Here is a 16,957-nt window from a genome sequence, read left to right as displayed (position 1 = left end):
AGACCTGACACATCAAGAAGAGAAATGAGGGAGAAAGGGGAAGAGGAGAGAAACTATGAGCAGAAAAGGAAAGAAGAAAAAACAAGAACTGAAAAGGCAGAGAAAAAAAGAGAAATAGCCATTCAGAAAGAATAATGTATAGCAGAGAAAGGGATTCAGTATCATTTAGATCTTAGAAACTGCTAGAAGAATAGAAAAGTGCTTAGTGATCCTACCGAAGAGAGAAAAGACATAGAAATTAAAAGACAAATGACCAGAAGAGAAGGAAATTATGTTTTTTTCTATTGTTTATGGGAAAGAGACAACATATTGCATAGACTAAACAAAACTGTTCTGGGAGAGTCATTAGAACCATTCCTCCTAGCTTCTCCATAGCAAAAACCCATAGGCCACGTCTAGACTGGCATGATTTTCCGGAAATGCTTTTAACGGAAAAGTTTTCCCTTAAAAGAATTTTCGGAAAAGAGCATCTAGATTGGTGCGGAGTTCACGTTATAACGATGCGCTTTTGCAGAAAAGCGTCCGTGTCAATCTAGACGCGCTTTTGCGCAAAAAAGCCCCGATTGCCATTTTTGCGATCGGGACTTTTTTGCGGAAAACAAATCTCAGCTGTCTATAGTGGCCCTTTTGCGCAAAAGTTTTGCGCAAAAGGGACTTTTGCCCGAATGGGAGCAGCACAGTATTTCCGCAAGAAGCACTGATTTCTTACAGTAGGAAGTCAGTGCTTTTGCGGAAATTCAAGCGGCCAGTGTAGACAGCTGGCAAGTTTTTCCGGAAAAGCGGCTGATTTTCCGGAAAAACTGACCAGTCTAGACACAGCCATAGAAGTTAGGATCACCAGAAAATTCTGCTTTTATTAGCATCTCTTTTCTCTTTTTTCTCTCTCCCTGTTCCATTTTGGCTCAGATGTGTGAGTGCTAGAGTTCCTTGCCAAGGCATTGCTTCTGAACTCAGATGAGTGCTGATTAAACATTTGCACCAGCCCATGCAATTATATTATCTGAATGTGGCAGACACAGAACACTAGAACTGTAAAGAGCCTCAAGAGGTCATTGAGTCTAATCCCCTGCTTTCTTGGCAGGTCCCTGACTATCACTGACAGGTTTTTGTCTAACCTGCTCCTAAATATCTCTAGTGATGGAGATTCCACAAGCTCCTTAGTCAATTTATTCCAAGTGCTTAACCACACAAACAGTAAGGAACTTTCTCCTGAAGTCCAACCTAAAAGTCCCTTGCTGCAATTGAAGCCCATTGCTTCTTGTTCTATCCTCAGAGGTTAAGGAGAATAATATATCTCCTTCCTCCTTGTAACGCCTTGTCACGGGGCAAGCACTCACCCCCATGGTGCCTCCTGCTGGTTGCTTTGGGAAATAGCCCTTCAGCCCTGGAGTGCCCCCTTTCACTGGTGTATCGCCCGTTGTTCCCTATTTTTCCTTAACCTCTGGGTTAGAAACCACATCCCTCCTAGATGTGGCATCCTCCCTCTGGGTACTGCCTTGCCACAGTGCCCCCACACTCTGCAGTCCTCCCCCACTGGGGACCACCAACTCCTTATGCCCACCTTGCCTCAGTGTCCCACTTCTTCTAGCTCCTGCCACAGGGGCAGATTCCAGTCTGAAATGGCCACTCATCATTGGAAAGGAGGTGTGGACCTGCTGCCTTTGCCTATCCTGGCTGCCTCCCCACAGCCCTAATACCCTGAAGCTTAGGTGCTTGCCTGGCCAGAGTTTCCCCAGCTCTGCCTGTCTTTCCCCAGCCCTGCTCTACATCAGGAAGCCTCTAGCTTCCCCGGCAGCTAGGTCTCTCCTGCTCCATCCCTAGAGCAAGAGTGAGTCGGACTTCACCACTCTGGGAGCCTTTATTTATACTGTCTTCCACTGGGCTCCGATTGGCTAATTTCTGCCACAGCTTCTGACTCCACAGCTCCACCACTCCAGCCCTCTCCCAGGGCTGGGTTTTAACCCTTAAAGGGCCAGTGCAGGGCAGACACCCCGTCTCACACCCTTTTAGGTACTTGAAAGCTGTCGTCATGTCTCGTGTCAGTCTTCTTTTTTCCAACCTAAACAAACTCAGTTCTTTCAGTCTTTACTCATAAGTCATGTTTTCTAGATATGTAATGCTTTTGTTGCTCATCTCTGGACTGTCTCCAAATTCTCCACAACTTTCTTGAAATGCAATGCCCAGAACTGGACACAGTACTCCAGTTGAGGAGCAAAGTAGAACAGAAGAATTACTTCTTGGGTCTTGATTACAACACTCTTGTTAATAAATCCCACAATGATATTTGCTATTTTTTGCAACAGTGTCACACTCTTGACTCATATTTAGCTTTTGGTCCACCATGTCCCTTTCTGCAGTATCCCTTCCTAGACCGTCACTTCCCATTTTGTATATATGAAACGGATTGTTCCTTTGCATTTGTCCTTATTGAATTTCATCCTATTTACCTCAGGCCAGTTCTCCAGTTTGTCCAAGTCATTCTAAATTTTCATCCTATCCTCCAAATCACTTGTAACCCCTCTCAGCTTCGTATCATGCGTAAACTCTCTGAGTACTTTCTATGCCATTATCTACATTGTTAATGGGGATATTGGACAAAACTGTTCCCAAAACTGATCTTTGCAGAACTCCACTTAGTTCATAGTCAGACTGGAAGAGAAAAATATTTATAACTACTTTCTCCAACCAATTATGCACCCAGTTTATAGTAGCCCCATTTAGGTTGTATTTCCCTAGCTAATTCAAGGAAGGTCATGCCAGACTGTATCAAATGCTTTACTAAAGCCTAGGTATACCACACCTACCACACACCCTTGTCCAGAGGGCTTGTTATCTTATCAAAGAAAGCTATCCGATTGGTTTGACATGATTACTTATTTTACAAATCCATGCTGACTATTACTATCTTCCACATGTTTGCAAAGGGATTCATTAATTAATTGCTCCATTATCTTTCCTGGCACAGACATTAAGCAGGTCTGTGGTTTCCTAGGTTGCCCTTATTTCCCTTTTTATAGATGGGCACTAGATTTGCCTTTTTCCAGAAGTCTGGAATCTCTCCCATCCTCCATGATTTTTCAAAGCTGATAGCTAAAGACTCAGCTACCTCAATCAACTCCTTGAATATTCTAATATTTTATGAAGCCTTGGTAACTTTAAGACCTCTAACTTTTCTAAGTAATTTTAACAGGTTCTTTTCCTATTTTAACCTCTGAATCTACCTCGTTCTCTCCAGCATTCACTAGGCATCCAATCATGACTAACCTTCCTGATAAAAACCAAAAGAAAGAAGTCATTAAGTACCTCTGCTATTTCCACATTTTCTCTTATTATTTTTCCCTCTTCATTGAGTAATGGGCCTACCCTGACCTTGGTCTTCCTCTTTCTTCTAAAGTATTTGTAGAATGTTTTCATGTTAACCTTTATGTCTTTAGCTAGTTTGAGCTCGTTTTGTGCCTTCACTGTTCTAATTTTGCCTGTACAGGCAAACTCCAATTGTCTGGCATCCAGTGGTCCAGCACTCCTGATAGTCTGGCACCAAATGGAACCTGGAACTGCTCCAGCCAGCCAGGCAATTGGAGCTGCTCTGCCCCTGGCTTCCCCAAGTCCGCCGCTAGTCAGTTTCAGCAGCGGTGGACTTGGGGAAGCCGTGGGGCAGAGCAGCTGGGGTGCTGCTGGGTTGGTCCTGCAGAGCCGCCCTCTCCCACGCTGCGCAGTTCCCCGCCAACCCCCCTACCCCCACCCCCGACCCCTCATAGTCCTCCTTCTGGTACTCCAGCATATCTGATAATCCGGCACCCCCTGGGTTCTAAAGGTGCTGGATTATCGGAAGTGTACTGTACATACTTATGTTATTTGTTTATAGTCATCATTTTTATATGACCTAGTTTCCACTTTTTGTATGATTCCTTTTTGATTTTTAGGTCATTCAAGGTCTCCTGGTTAAGACAGGGTGGTCTCTTTCCATACTTCCTATATTTGATAATCTAAGATCTTGTGCTCTTAATAATGTCTCTCTGAAAAACTGTCAACTATCTTCAATTTGTCTTGCTTCCCATGGGACCTTACCTACCAACTCTCTGAGGGTATGTCTACACTACCCCGCTAGTTCGAACTAGCGGGGTAATGTATGCATACCGCACTTGCTAATGAAGCCCGGGATTTGAATTTCCTGGGCTTCATTAGCATAAGTGGGGAGCCGCCATTTTTAAATCCCCGCTGCTTCGAACCCCGTGTAGCGCGGCTACACGGGGCTCGAACTAGGTAGTTCGGACTAGGGTCCTATTCCGAACTACCGTTACTCCTCGTGAAACGAGGTGTACCGGTAGTTCGGAATAGGCACCCTAGTCCGAACTACCTAGTTCGAGCCCCGTGTAGCCGCGCTACACGGGGTTCGAAGCAGCGGGGATTTAAAAATGGCGGCTCCCCGCTTATGCTAATGAAGCCCGGGAAATTCAAATCCCGGGCTTCATTAGCAAGTGCGGTATGCATACATTACCCTCCTAGTTCGAACTAGGAGGGTAGTGTAGACATACCCTGAGAGATACCACTGGTACCTCTGAAATCCTAGAAAAACTCTGCAGTCTAGATGTACCCTGAGTCTGCTAAAGTCTTCCTTCTTGAAATCCTTTGTTTTTATTTTTCTTTTCTCCTTGCTTCATGTTACAGAAAAAAAAAGTTATCATTCATGTCTTGGGAGGATGGAATTTGGGAGGACAAAAGTATACATATTTCTGTCAGGTTAAACTTTTTGAAATGGCAACTGTTCAGAAACACTGGAATTTAAAAAGAGTCCTGGATATTAGAGGTAGAGCCCAATTGTGTGATCACACAGCTCTGCAATTTATCATGTCTGTGCAATTTATGATACAAACACCACCTCCTCTGATGCAGTATATGTTACATGAAACTTGGAACTAAAGAGCTCTATGAGGATTATAAATGAAATAACAAGATTTAATCCGCTACATCCTCTCTACTTTTTTTTTCTGAATTACGTCTGATTAAGGACAAATCCGCGTCTAGAACACAACCTGAGAAACCTGGGCTTTGTGCTAGGGTGATCTGCAAGAGTTGTGGGGGGGGTGAGCAGATTCCTGTTTTCCTAATTTTTGTAACATCTGTGTCTTCTGTGCTTATTGGCATTCTAGCGTGTTAGGAGGAGTGGAGCTGTATGTTCAATGATCCATTAGCCTAACTTAATCTCCTCCCGCCCCCCGCAATCTTCTTTGTGCATTAGAGCAGCAAGTCTCTGTGTCACTCAGCTCCCCAGATTCTATTCCCACCACACGGTGCCCAGGCTCCCCAAATCCTGGCCCTCTGCCCCATATAACAGAAGATCAGACATCTCAGTGAATTTGGATCTTAGACTGTAAGCATCCCAGGGGAACTACTCTTTTTATAACTTCATAAAGATGTATGCGCACTTATGAGACTGCAGAAATAATAGTGAGTTGGCATTTCCTAAACCCTTATTTATCTAACCCTAACCCTTATCTATTCCTCAAGCACACCCATTATCACATTCAACTTGAGCTCATTCACAAAGCTACATTTGCCCTGACACTTACCAGAAAGCAGCTGACTGAAAACACTAACATGCAGGGATAAATGGGAAGAGTTTTTGCACCCTATTTTCCTCCCTGCATAGTATTATGAAGTCATGGCATATTGCCACCCTAATCACTTTACTTAGGTATTTTTGCTCTTCCTCAAGTCATTCTTTCTCTTTAGGTTATGAGCTTTGTGGGTAAAGGACCTTTATCCCTGTTAGAAAGTGTCTAGCATATGAGAATTGCCAGAAATTAATAATAATTAAAATTCCTTGCTGTAAAAAAGCAACATCCACCATTCAAGCTGATAGTCCCAGAACACTTTCCAAGAATTCCAGCGTATGAAGTTCTGATGTGACATTTGACTTCTATCACGTTAATTTATTTTTTTCTGCATTAGAGCACTATAATGACAGTGAGTTCTCATTTAGTAAACAAGTACCCACACAAATTCCTTATGACAGTGTGTGTGGGGAGTTCACATAATCAAAAAGGAATGTTAACCTCTTTTTTTTCCTGATAAATGTGCCTGTTTCTTTACAACCCTATCTCCATAATAACTAAGACTTAAACCAAAGCCAAGGCTTTTTAAAAATAGGTACTTAAATGTAGGTTATGCCTGCACTAGGAATGTATACAAAACAACAAATGGTCTGGTAGCACTTTATAGATTAACTAAATATGTAGATGGTATCATGAGCTTTCGTGGGCACAGCCCACTTCTTCAGATGACCAGTGCCCACGAGTGCTCATGATCCCAGCTACATGTTTTGTTAGTCTATAAAGTGCTACCAGACCATTTGTTGTGTTTTTCTGTAACAGACTAACTCGGCTATCCCCTGAAGCTCCTAGGTATGTATAGGAATAGTAGTATACTATGCTGGCAAAGCTCTCCTATGTGGACACAGCTGCACAAGCAAAGCATCTCTTTTTACTAGTATAATAAAACCATCACTCATGAGTGAAAAAATCTACACCAGGAAAAACACGGCTTTGCTGGTGTAATTGAATCAGGGTGCGTCTAGGCAGCATCCTTCTGTTGGAATAAGCTACGCAATTTACGCTACACAAATTGCATAACTTATGCCAAGTCTGGGTTGAAAGAGCTTATTTTGAAATTTGGCATTGTGTAGACTGAGCCAAATTTCAAAATAAGGCACTATTCCAACAAATCCCTTAACCAAGGGGTACAGGGATGCCGGAATAGCATTCCCGCTATTTCCTGAATTAGCGAGAGTGTTTAAAGACATGCATTGCTATTTCAGGATACTTCCGGTATCCCAAAATAGTGCCGCAGTCTAGATGTACCCTAAATTACAGACTTTTCCTAGTATATCTGTGTGGCTCAAGAACCACACCTCTAAACACCTCCAACTGATACAGTGGTAGAAGTCCCTCTCGTCCAAACCTGAGAGGTGCACAGTGCCTAAATCCACTTTTATCCATTCACCAATCTGCGCTCAGATCAAGAGCTCTGGTGTAGCTGAAGATTGTCTAATCTATATCATTAGGATTGAAAATTGTGTATCAGTGATTTAGTTGATGACATTGGATAGTTACAGGATAAAAGATAGTAAACGTTCCTTACACTAGATCTTATATAACATTCCAAAACTATGTTGCATTTTTCCATTTTTCTTTTGTTATTCTCAAGCCACATTCATGCTTCTTCCCCACTTACTAATAAATACTTAATTTAAAATATCAGAAGGGTAGTTGTGTTAGTCTGAATCTGCAAGAACAATGAGAAGTCCTGTGGTACCTTATAGACTAACAGATTTAATGGAGCATAAGCTTTCATGGGCGAAGACCCACTTCGACATGCATCTGATAAAGTGCGTCTTCGCCCATGAAAGCTTATGCTCCAATAAATCTGTTAGTCTATAAGGTGCCACAGGACTTCTCGTTGTTAATTTAAAATGTTTCATTAGATCTTCCAATAATGACAAGAACAGAAATAAATGCAGTGCAAATGGATAGTAAAAGTAGAACAATACAGAAAAAACAAGAGGAAAATGTAAAGTGGAGAGACTGTTCGGGCAACCAGGCACGTTGTTACTCTAATAACAATGTACTTATTGACTGTTTAGCAATATACATTCTACAAAGAGATCGATGGAAGTAGCAAGTTCAGTATCTTGAGCTCACCCAGCCGTGAAAAGGAAGCACAATCTTAGGCTACATCTAGACTGCAGGTTTCTCTCAGAAGAAGCTTTTGTTGGAAGAGATCGCCCAAAAAAAGTCTTCCGAAAGAAAGTGTCCACACACAAAAGTGCATCAAAAAAAACTTATGAAACCCTATACTGGCCACCTGGACCCAGCAGGGACCAATTTAATGCCCACCTCAGCCAGGCCCGGATCCAGGTGGAGTGCATCTTCGGCTGCCTCAAGGCACATTTCAGGTGCCTGCTGATTTGCCTCAACGTGGGGGAGTGCAACATCTCCAAGGTGGTCACGGCAAGGACTGCAGCACAATGTCCAGCCAGAGCAGCCCAAGTGATGCTCGCACCTCGCCCGCTGTGTGCCCGCCTCCCCCGCCCTGTGTGCGTGACAAACTCAGACCACTCACCTGAAGATCCCTCCCTGGCATCCAACGAGACCTGGGAAACATCCTGGCTGACAGGCACTGGCTCCAGAGACAGGGTGATGGTGTCCGTCTTCTCCTCCTCCTCCAGCTGGCTCTGGTCCTCCTGCTCAAATCCTCTGCCATGTCCTCCAACCAGGTGACGACGGGGGGGTCTGGAGGCCGGAGTCCACCACAACAGGTGGGGAAACGTCTTCCCCGCCCCCAGGATCTGGTGCAGCTCCTGGTAATACGGGCAGGTGTGGGGTCCTGCCTCTGAGCGTGAGCTGTATTCTCTGGCCTGGATGTATCCCTGGCGGAGCTCCTTAACCGTACCCTAGACCTGTTTGGTCCGAGATGGGAGCCCATGCTCCACCAGGGACTCGGCCATGTGCTCATAGATGTCCGCGTTGCGATGCTTGGAGTGGAGATCCTGCAATGTCTCCTCCTCACCCAGCAGCTTGAGGAGGGACAGGATCTCTGCTCTGGACCAGGAGGGTACCCACCTCTTGGTCTCCCTGGGTGGGTCTTGGGACCCCTGGGGCTGCTCCCTGTGAGGGCCAGGGAGATTGCGGGGGGCTTGTGGTTCCTCCATGGGTGGCAAGGCCTGGGGCAGGGAGAGCTGTGCAGTGAGGTGCTGCTCTCAGGCCGGCTTGCTGTCACAAGGCTGGTCCAGGGTGCCTGCAGCTTTAAGAGGGGCCACGAGAAAGGAACTATAGAGTTCTGATTAATTTGGACAGAGTGGCCACCAGGGCACCTGTATTTTTTCCTGGAGGCCTCTTCTTTCGAAAAACAAACAAAAACACTCCTCCCCATCCACACACACCTTTTTCTGAAAGATCTCTTTCGGAAAAAGGCTTCTTTCTTGTAGAACACTGCAAAAACCCCTCTGTTCTTTTGATTTACTTTCAAAAGAACACGACTGTAGTGTGGACGTAACAGCCGTTTTTCCGACAAAACTCTGTAGTGTAGACATACCTTTAGGGAGTTGTTTTTTATTTTGTTACATTTTGGATCAACATATTAAATTAAAATGTTCTAACATTTCCACATGCTAAGTGGTGTTTCAATATTTGTTCCACGTTATATCTTTCTATTGGTGTGCATATGTTATGCATGTGTAAACTCAACAGGAAAGCATACTAAATATGTTTGTGCCAGGACAAGTGCAACTTAAACATTGCCTGTCTTCTCCTACATTCTGTGTAGCAGCCTATAAGCTGTTGTGTCATATCAATTTCTTATAAAAGACTTATATGATTCTGGTATTATAACAGGAGTCATATGGAGAACACAATGAAAAGTGGGAATCTGGAAGGATTGTAGTACCATATATTGCATTTTGTATTCTATATGGCAATGAAACTATATTACGGAACACTATTTTGGAGTCAAGTTTATATTAAATGATTTGTCTAAAAATGAGGGCAATAAAATAGTTCAAGAAGGTGAGATAGAAACAATCTCCTGTAGCATATTGTAAGGCATTGTCCATATTACATATGATCATTGGAAAAATGTGCAATCATTAACAAAGTAGATTACTGTACTCTGGGCAACAAGAAATATACGTGTAAAATATCCGAGAAGCACAGCATTCCCAGTTGTGAAGCTCTTTGGCAACCTTTGACAAATTGCACACAACTTTTGACAAATTGTTCCAATGGTTAGCTACCCTCACTGTTAAAAATGTATGCCTTATTACCAATCGGAATTTGTCTAGCTTCAACTTCTACCTATATGACCACGTGACACCTTTGCTCATTATTAAATATTTGTTCCCCATGTAGGTATTTACAAAGCAGGGGTAGGGAACCTTTTAGGGTCGGGGCTGCACACAAGTGAGAAACAACAACAAAAAAAACCCCAACTGAGCAAACCTTCTCTGACATGGCCCCCCCATTGAAAGGCACTCCCCACATTTCCCTCGCACACCGGAGCATGGGGGGTCCTGGCTAGTATATTTAGAGCACCAGCATGGGTGCTCCTGTACTGGGGCAGGGGGTGAACCCTAAGCCTTGGGGACCAGATCCAGGCAAGCTGGGGGTTACATCTGGCCCCTGGACCTTAGGTTTCCCACCTCTGAATAAACTGTGAGCAGATCAACCCTTCACCTTCCCTGTGTTAAGCTAAATCAATTGAGCTTCCTGAGACTTTCACTACAAGACAAATTTTCTAATTCTTTAATTCTTCTAATGGTTCTTCAATTTATCAACATCCTTCTTGGATTGTGGATACCAGGACTGGACATAGTATTCCAGTAGCAGTTACACTCCACTTTGACGTGGCATTCCTGGTTATTCATCCAACCATCGCTGAAGCCTTTTCGACCACAGCATTGTACTGGGATGTTGTGTTCAGCTGATTCTTTTCAGTCACTGCTTTCTGGGATAGAGTCTCCACCCTCCTGTAACTATGGCCTATATACTTTGTTCCCAGAGGTTTACATTTGCAGTTAGCCATTCTAAAATGCTTACGTTTACCAAGCATACTGTACCAAGCGATCCAGGTCACTGTGTATCAGTGATCTGTTTTCGTCGGTTTTTTTACCCCTCCCGAAATATGTCATGTCATCTGCAAACTTTATCAATGAAGATTTTATGTTTACTTCCAGATTGATACAAAAAATTACATGGCCTAGGGCTAAAAACAGATCCCTGTGGGACCCCGCTATAAACGTACTTGCTCAATGATGAATCCTTATTTACAATTCTATTTGGAGACCTATTATTTAGCCCGTTTTTAATCCATTCAATGTGTGCCATGTTAATTTTATACTGTCCTAGTTTTTTATTCAAAATATTGTGAGGTACAGGTTGAATCTCTCTAGTCTGGGATTCTCTGGTTTAGCAACATCTATGATCCGGCATCCTCGGGAACCCCATAGGTGCTCCAGAGTTGGACCACTCCCAGGGAAAAACTGGCGCAGCAAGTTATTGGAGAGTGGAGCCTGGGGACTGGCTGAGGTCAGAGCTCAGCAGCCAGGGCTGAAGCCTGGGGGCTGGAAGCAGAGCCCAACAGCCAGTGGTTGGGAGCCAGTGGCCAGAAATGGGGCCCATGGCTATGTCTGGGGGCTAGGAACTGACTCTGGTGACTGGCAGTAGGAAGCCAGAGGCCAGGGGCAGAGCCTGGTGGCTGGGAGTGGACCTCCCCTGGTCCAGAAAACTCCCTGGTTTGGGAACAGGGAGGGCCAATCTGTACCTAATCCCACAGTCATTGAAGTCTAAGTACATTACATCAATGCTGTTATTTTTATCAACCAAACTTTTTAATCTCATCAAAAGAAGATATGTAGTTTTGCAGGATCTGTTCTCCATAAATCCTTGTTGAGTGGCACTATTTTGTATTACCTCCTCCTATTCTTTATTAACAGGGTCTTATATCAGTCATTCGATTATTCTGCTGGAGATCAGTGTCAGGCTGACAGTTCTTCAGTTACCCAGGTCACCCTTTTTAAATATTGGCAAAACATCAGTTTTCTTCCAGTCTTTTGGAACGTTCCTAGTATTCCAAGAGTTGTTGAAAACCAACATGAACAATCGAACAAGCTCTTCAGACCACCCTTTTAAACATTTGGATGCAAGTTATCTGGCACTGCTGATTTAAAAATGTTTAACGTTAGTCACTACTGTTTAACAGCCTCCTGAGATACTAGTGGAATGGAGTCATCCTCATATATATTATATTGTACATGTTATTTTCCAACGTTCTGTACCAAATGCAGCTGGGCTGCATACACATCTAAAACCAACAGAATAGCACTTTCAAGGCACTGGACTCATTGCTGATTCTAATGTCCAATCCAACCCTTGTGAGTTACCTTGGTTAGATAAGTATTATTATTCCCATTTGACAGATCGAAGCCTGATTCTGGTCCTCACTCCAACCCCTATAATCTCCTGCAGTGGTATGTAGGGGCTGTAAAGGAGCTGCAAAAGGCCAAGAGAGAAATCCCTGGCCCAGAACCAGCATAAGGCTGATGTAAATCCCTTGCAACTCCCATCGTGGGAGGTACACTGTGGATGGGATGGAACATGTCTGTAGTATTCTACTCATTTACACTGAGAGCTGTACTGACCCCAGGAACACACAAAATCCAGGTAATACATGGATATCATAGAATCATAGAATAATAGGACTGGAAGGGACCTCAAGAGGTCATCGAGTCCAGCCCCCCGCCCTCAAGGCAGGACCAAGCTCCGACTACACCATCCCTGACAGATGTCTATCTAACCTGTTCTTAAATATCTCCAGAGAGGGAGATTCCACCACGTGTTCTCCATGCCTGTTCTCCAACAACACTCGATATTATTCATACAGATTTTAGACATTACTCTAAAACAGACATTGCCAAACTGGGAGCCATGGAACACTGGTTCTGACTTTCATCTTTGTTTCCAACTCCTCCCTGCCGAACGTTTTTTAAATACTTTTCTGATAATATTTCCCTTTGAGATAACTGTTGTAGTTACCACAGAGAAGGCATGCACCCCCTCCCCAATGGGAGAGGAGATGGTCCACACTATCATGAAAAGGAGGGGGCATGTTTACAGAACAATCTGTTAAAATGAAGTCTAGTTTGAGGGCCATTCTCAGGCCCATGTGCAGGAATTTCTGTGGAGGGTGTGTGCTTTTTTTGTAAATGTGGACTGCAAGGGTGTGAATGCACCTCCATGATCCCCCAAATAAGCAGGCAAATCAGCTCCAGCCTTCCCCTGGCTGGTCAGAGCATGGAGGAAGGAGGCTTGAGCAGCACGCTGCTCCTCCCTTCTCCTGGCCAGCCGGAGCATCCTTACTTGGAGGGACTAGGTAGGTGCTTTCGCACCCTTCACACCCCCCCCACTCCCGCGTGCAGGTCTGATTCTGCTAGCCTTTCTCTCCTGGCAAAGGATCGTATTCTGGGAGTAAGACTGACTGAGGATTCTCATTCTAGAACTTTCCTCCCCCACCCCTTTTTTATTTTAATATAGTGCTCTTCCTTGTGCTGGGATTATCGCCAAGAATATGTTTTAGTTACATTTTATGAATACACCCAGAAGTAACTGAATCCTTAGATCTCATTTTTGTTGTTGTTCACTGTTTCTATGAAGTGACTTACAGAAAGAGACAGAATAAAGAGAAAAACTCGAACAAAGTAGGTGCAGGAAATCTGAGAGAGAGAAAACAACTGAAATTGAAATGCAGTACAGATTCAAGTAAACATCCTGACATTCTGCTTCCATTCCAATGAGGAGAACATGAGCATGTGTTATGGTGGGGGGGAAGGGAAATGTGTTTGAAGAATCTATTGTGGATTAAGGTGAACAGGAAAGTCTGTAGGTACGATTCTGAAATGAGGAAATGACTCAATAATTCATAGGCAGGGAGGAAGTGATTTCTAGATAGGTGGAGCAACATAAATGAAAAAGCTGAAGATTAGAAGGGCAGAGAAGAGAACAAAACTGAAGGAATAACATGAACAATCAGGAGGCGGTAGCTGCATTTAAAATCAGAGAGATGCAAGATTATTGTTGCAGGGTTTGGAATAGTAGGAGGCATTTTAAATTGCATTTGGAGACAGGACAACAATGAACGTATTATAGGATAGGAGAAATAATAATAATAATAATAATAATTTATCATCCTAAGATCTCAAAGTGCTTTACAAAGGTGAGTATTGATACTTCCATTTTACAGATAAGTAAACTGAGACTAAGCTAAGTGATAGCCCAATGTTATATAAGAAGTCAGTAGTCAAAGAGATATAACCCTGGTCTCCGAGTCCTGACTCCCAGTCAGGTGCTTTAACCAATATAATATTCTCCCTATTGAGAGCACTCTAATTTTAAAAATTCTTTGAAAATTATTTCAGGGAACCTAGCAATTCATCTCACAGCTCTGACATTTCTCTGTGCATAAAGTATTGGCAGATATAGCAAAAACTATGGCTACTGAAGAACTAAACGAGTATGTATAACCTTACGGTCCTTATGCTCATAAAGAATTTTTAAAAGTTGAAAGCTGTTAATTGAATCAACTATAATCTCCTTTTGCATTTTGTCTTCCTATCATAGCACATTATAAGTGGCATGTCAATAAAAAATAGATTCAGCCTTGTCAGGAATAGAGAGCAAGGGAAGAAGCAGCAGCAATTGGCTCCCAGCAAGTTTCTTTTGAAGAAGAACTCTGAACTGCTGCTGCTTTAGGGCTCGCTAGCTGAATCAGTGTTGACCCTGGATCCTCTCAATGGTGAAGCTGTTTGTGTAAGGACACCGCCATTTTAATAGTACTGTATACAAAAACCAGTGAGATGCACTACTAAGAATGATATTCTTATTGCATCAGTGGTAATAGCAATCGACATTACGTATCTTGAAAACAGGATGAAGCACTTCCTAGTACCACATTGCTGCCTACAAGAAAGTTCCATAAAATAATACTTTAGAAAAAACATATCTCTGGCTGTTTAAATTCCAGATTTGTTTCTTTAAGAGACACAAATCTCTGGGAGTGCAGCACATGGATACCTGAGCTGAGTAAAAAGCTATTTGTTGTGGCAGAATTAACTACTGGAATTCTGGAGCAAAGTTGGAATGCAATTTGCATTTCAATACTCTTTAACCACCTTGCTAATTCATAGCATTCTGTGGATCTGAGCTTTAGGAAGAAACTAAAGGTGATTTTTGGATATAGATTGAGTTCTTTTTCTCTCTCTCTAGCAAAACAATTGTCTTCTCACATTGCTTGATCATGAGGGTTACAGTATTTTCTCTGTTTTGCTCAGAGCTGTAAACAACCTTCAGTAATATGAATAGTCAGAAAATATTCCAGACTTGTGCAGTTACCCTTAGAGAAAATTACTCACTGGAACCATTTATACCATATTTTCAAACAAAAATCTATTGCTGCATCATTAAGATCTTAAATCTACAAAAGCAAGAAAACAGAGTACTTGTGTCTGGGTACTGCATGGTCCTTGGTGATAACATACAGTGATAACACAGTGATATATCGTGTATATTGCAAAACCCAAGCATGGCTAAGACAAAAGAGTAAATCTTAACTGTACGTTTCCTGGTTTCTGTTGATTCCAGACTCCTACCATTATTTTTACCAAGTTTTCTAATATTTAAACATATGGGAGAGAGTAGGGCTATAATGCCTTCAAAGTTATATTTATCCTGGAGTAAGGAATATAGAAAAATATCTAAAAAGCATATTATATCTCAAATGGCTTTTAATATCTCTTATCAAACAGTATATGGGGGAGGCAGAATTTAAAACTTTATAGGTATGAACTGTGAACAGCAATTAAGACAGAAAAATAATGCAACAGAAATTAATGAGATGAGAGATATGCAGAAAATAACAAAATGTTTCATTCAGTTTGGAAAATATAGGCTGATGTAGAAAGTGTAATTAAGACTTTATCCAGAGTTGCAACGGCAGGCAGAATTCTGAGAATCAGTAATGTTGAAAAACACGTAAGTGTGATAATGGAAAAAAATTGTATACCAGTTTGCAATGTGATATATCTTTCCCAAAACTGCTAAAGCTAGTTGAACTGTATTTGCAAAAGTATTATTGTGCAGAGGAAAGTTTAAATGCTATATATGTATAGCAAATTAAAGTGCATATAGTCTGAATTTTGAAGAGTAACTAATAATATTTAGCACTTAACTTTGTATTTTGAAGCCACTAATTAATAGCAGAAATTAGTGAATATTTGGGGCAGTCTACCATAGGGTTTCCAAGTATTTCAAACATATTAATTTAGCCTCCCCAAATGATATCTCCATTTTACCGACACAAGCTAACACACAAATGATTTTCCCAGTGTCGCAAGAGAAGGTCTCTGTGGCAGAAATGGATTAAAAACCCAGGAGTTCCTCCTATTTGGTCTTGGACTGAACCTACTAGATGAGGCCTCTCAAGACAAAAATCAGTACAGGATGTTCTCTAAGCATTTTCTTAACAAACAGGGCAGAAAAACAGTAATAACATAAAATAATAATAGTGAAAAATCAGCTATATTCAAGCAACATATTTGACAGCTTTGTTTTTCTTTTAATACTTATAAATATCGAGACACAAAAGCCAAATCACAGTTCCCTAAGTTGCTGCAAATATAATTCCACTAAGGCTGGAGCAATCAAAAATTAGAAAAGAAAACTTATGAGTAAACAGGTGAGACACCATTTACACACCTACATGAAACACAAGTTCTGAACCTGAGAGCTGTATCCTGCTGCTGCCACAATAAACCCTGGGTGTGGTCACAGCTGATTACTTTCACATGACTCCTATTGAAGGTGGAGCCCAACAAACATTCCTGTCAATAGAAACAGGTATTTAATCAGAACTATAATCACAGACATGGTTGCAGTATGTGTCAGCTGTGGCTGTAGTTGCATTTTTATTTTCACAACCATGAATTTGGGAGGAAAGAAATGTGTTTCTGAATCTGTATTTATATGAAAGCTTGCCCATCACATGGGGTCTTCCTATGGTTGCCACATGGTTTAACCAAAAAGACTGAACACCCCTCCCCCGGCCAAAAACAAAAGACACTGAGGAAAAAATTCTGTTGAGGAAAAAAAAGGGGAGACCAAAGTTGCTGAACAAACAAACAAAAAAAAGGACCTCGAGAGTTATTAAGCAAAATAGATAATTTCACCAATTACATTTAAATATATATTTAAAAACCTAAACAAATTTTCAAATTTAGAAATACTGATAAATTTTGTCATTTTCTTGTGGCACATTGAAGTTAAATATGTTTTCTTAATACTGACTTCCTTAGAGAATATCAGAGAAGCTATCCAAAATAATTATCAGATTGCTTGTGAAGATTAATATAATA

General features: G+C 42.0%; 1 protein-coding gene and 1 long non-coding RNA gene across 7 annotated transcripts in view; one reads left to right on the top strand and one right to left on the bottom strand.

The window, feature by feature from the left end:
• Window positions 1-16,957, top strand: part of TJP1 (tight junction protein 1) — a 299,612-nt gene that overhangs the window by 114,691 nt on the left and 167,964 nt on the right. The gene's annotated exons all lie outside the window — the stretch shown is intronic.
• The window catches only part of LOC142818365 (uncharacterized), a 46,206-nt gene that overhangs the window by 13,166 nt on the left and 16,083 nt on the right, over window positions 1-16,957 (bottom strand). The window lies entirely within an intron of this gene.

Source organism: Pelodiscus sinensis, chromosome 14 (assembly GCF_049634645.1).
Source record: "Pelodiscus sinensis isolate JC-2024 chromosome 14, ASM4963464v1, whole genome shotgun sequence".
In the NCBI taxonomy this organism is placed as follows: domain Eukaryota; kingdom Metazoa; phylum Chordata; order Testudines; family Trionychidae; genus Pelodiscus; species Pelodiscus sinensis.
Note: the sequence above shows the minus strand (reverse complement) of the source record. Positions and strands in the feature narration are given on the sequence as shown.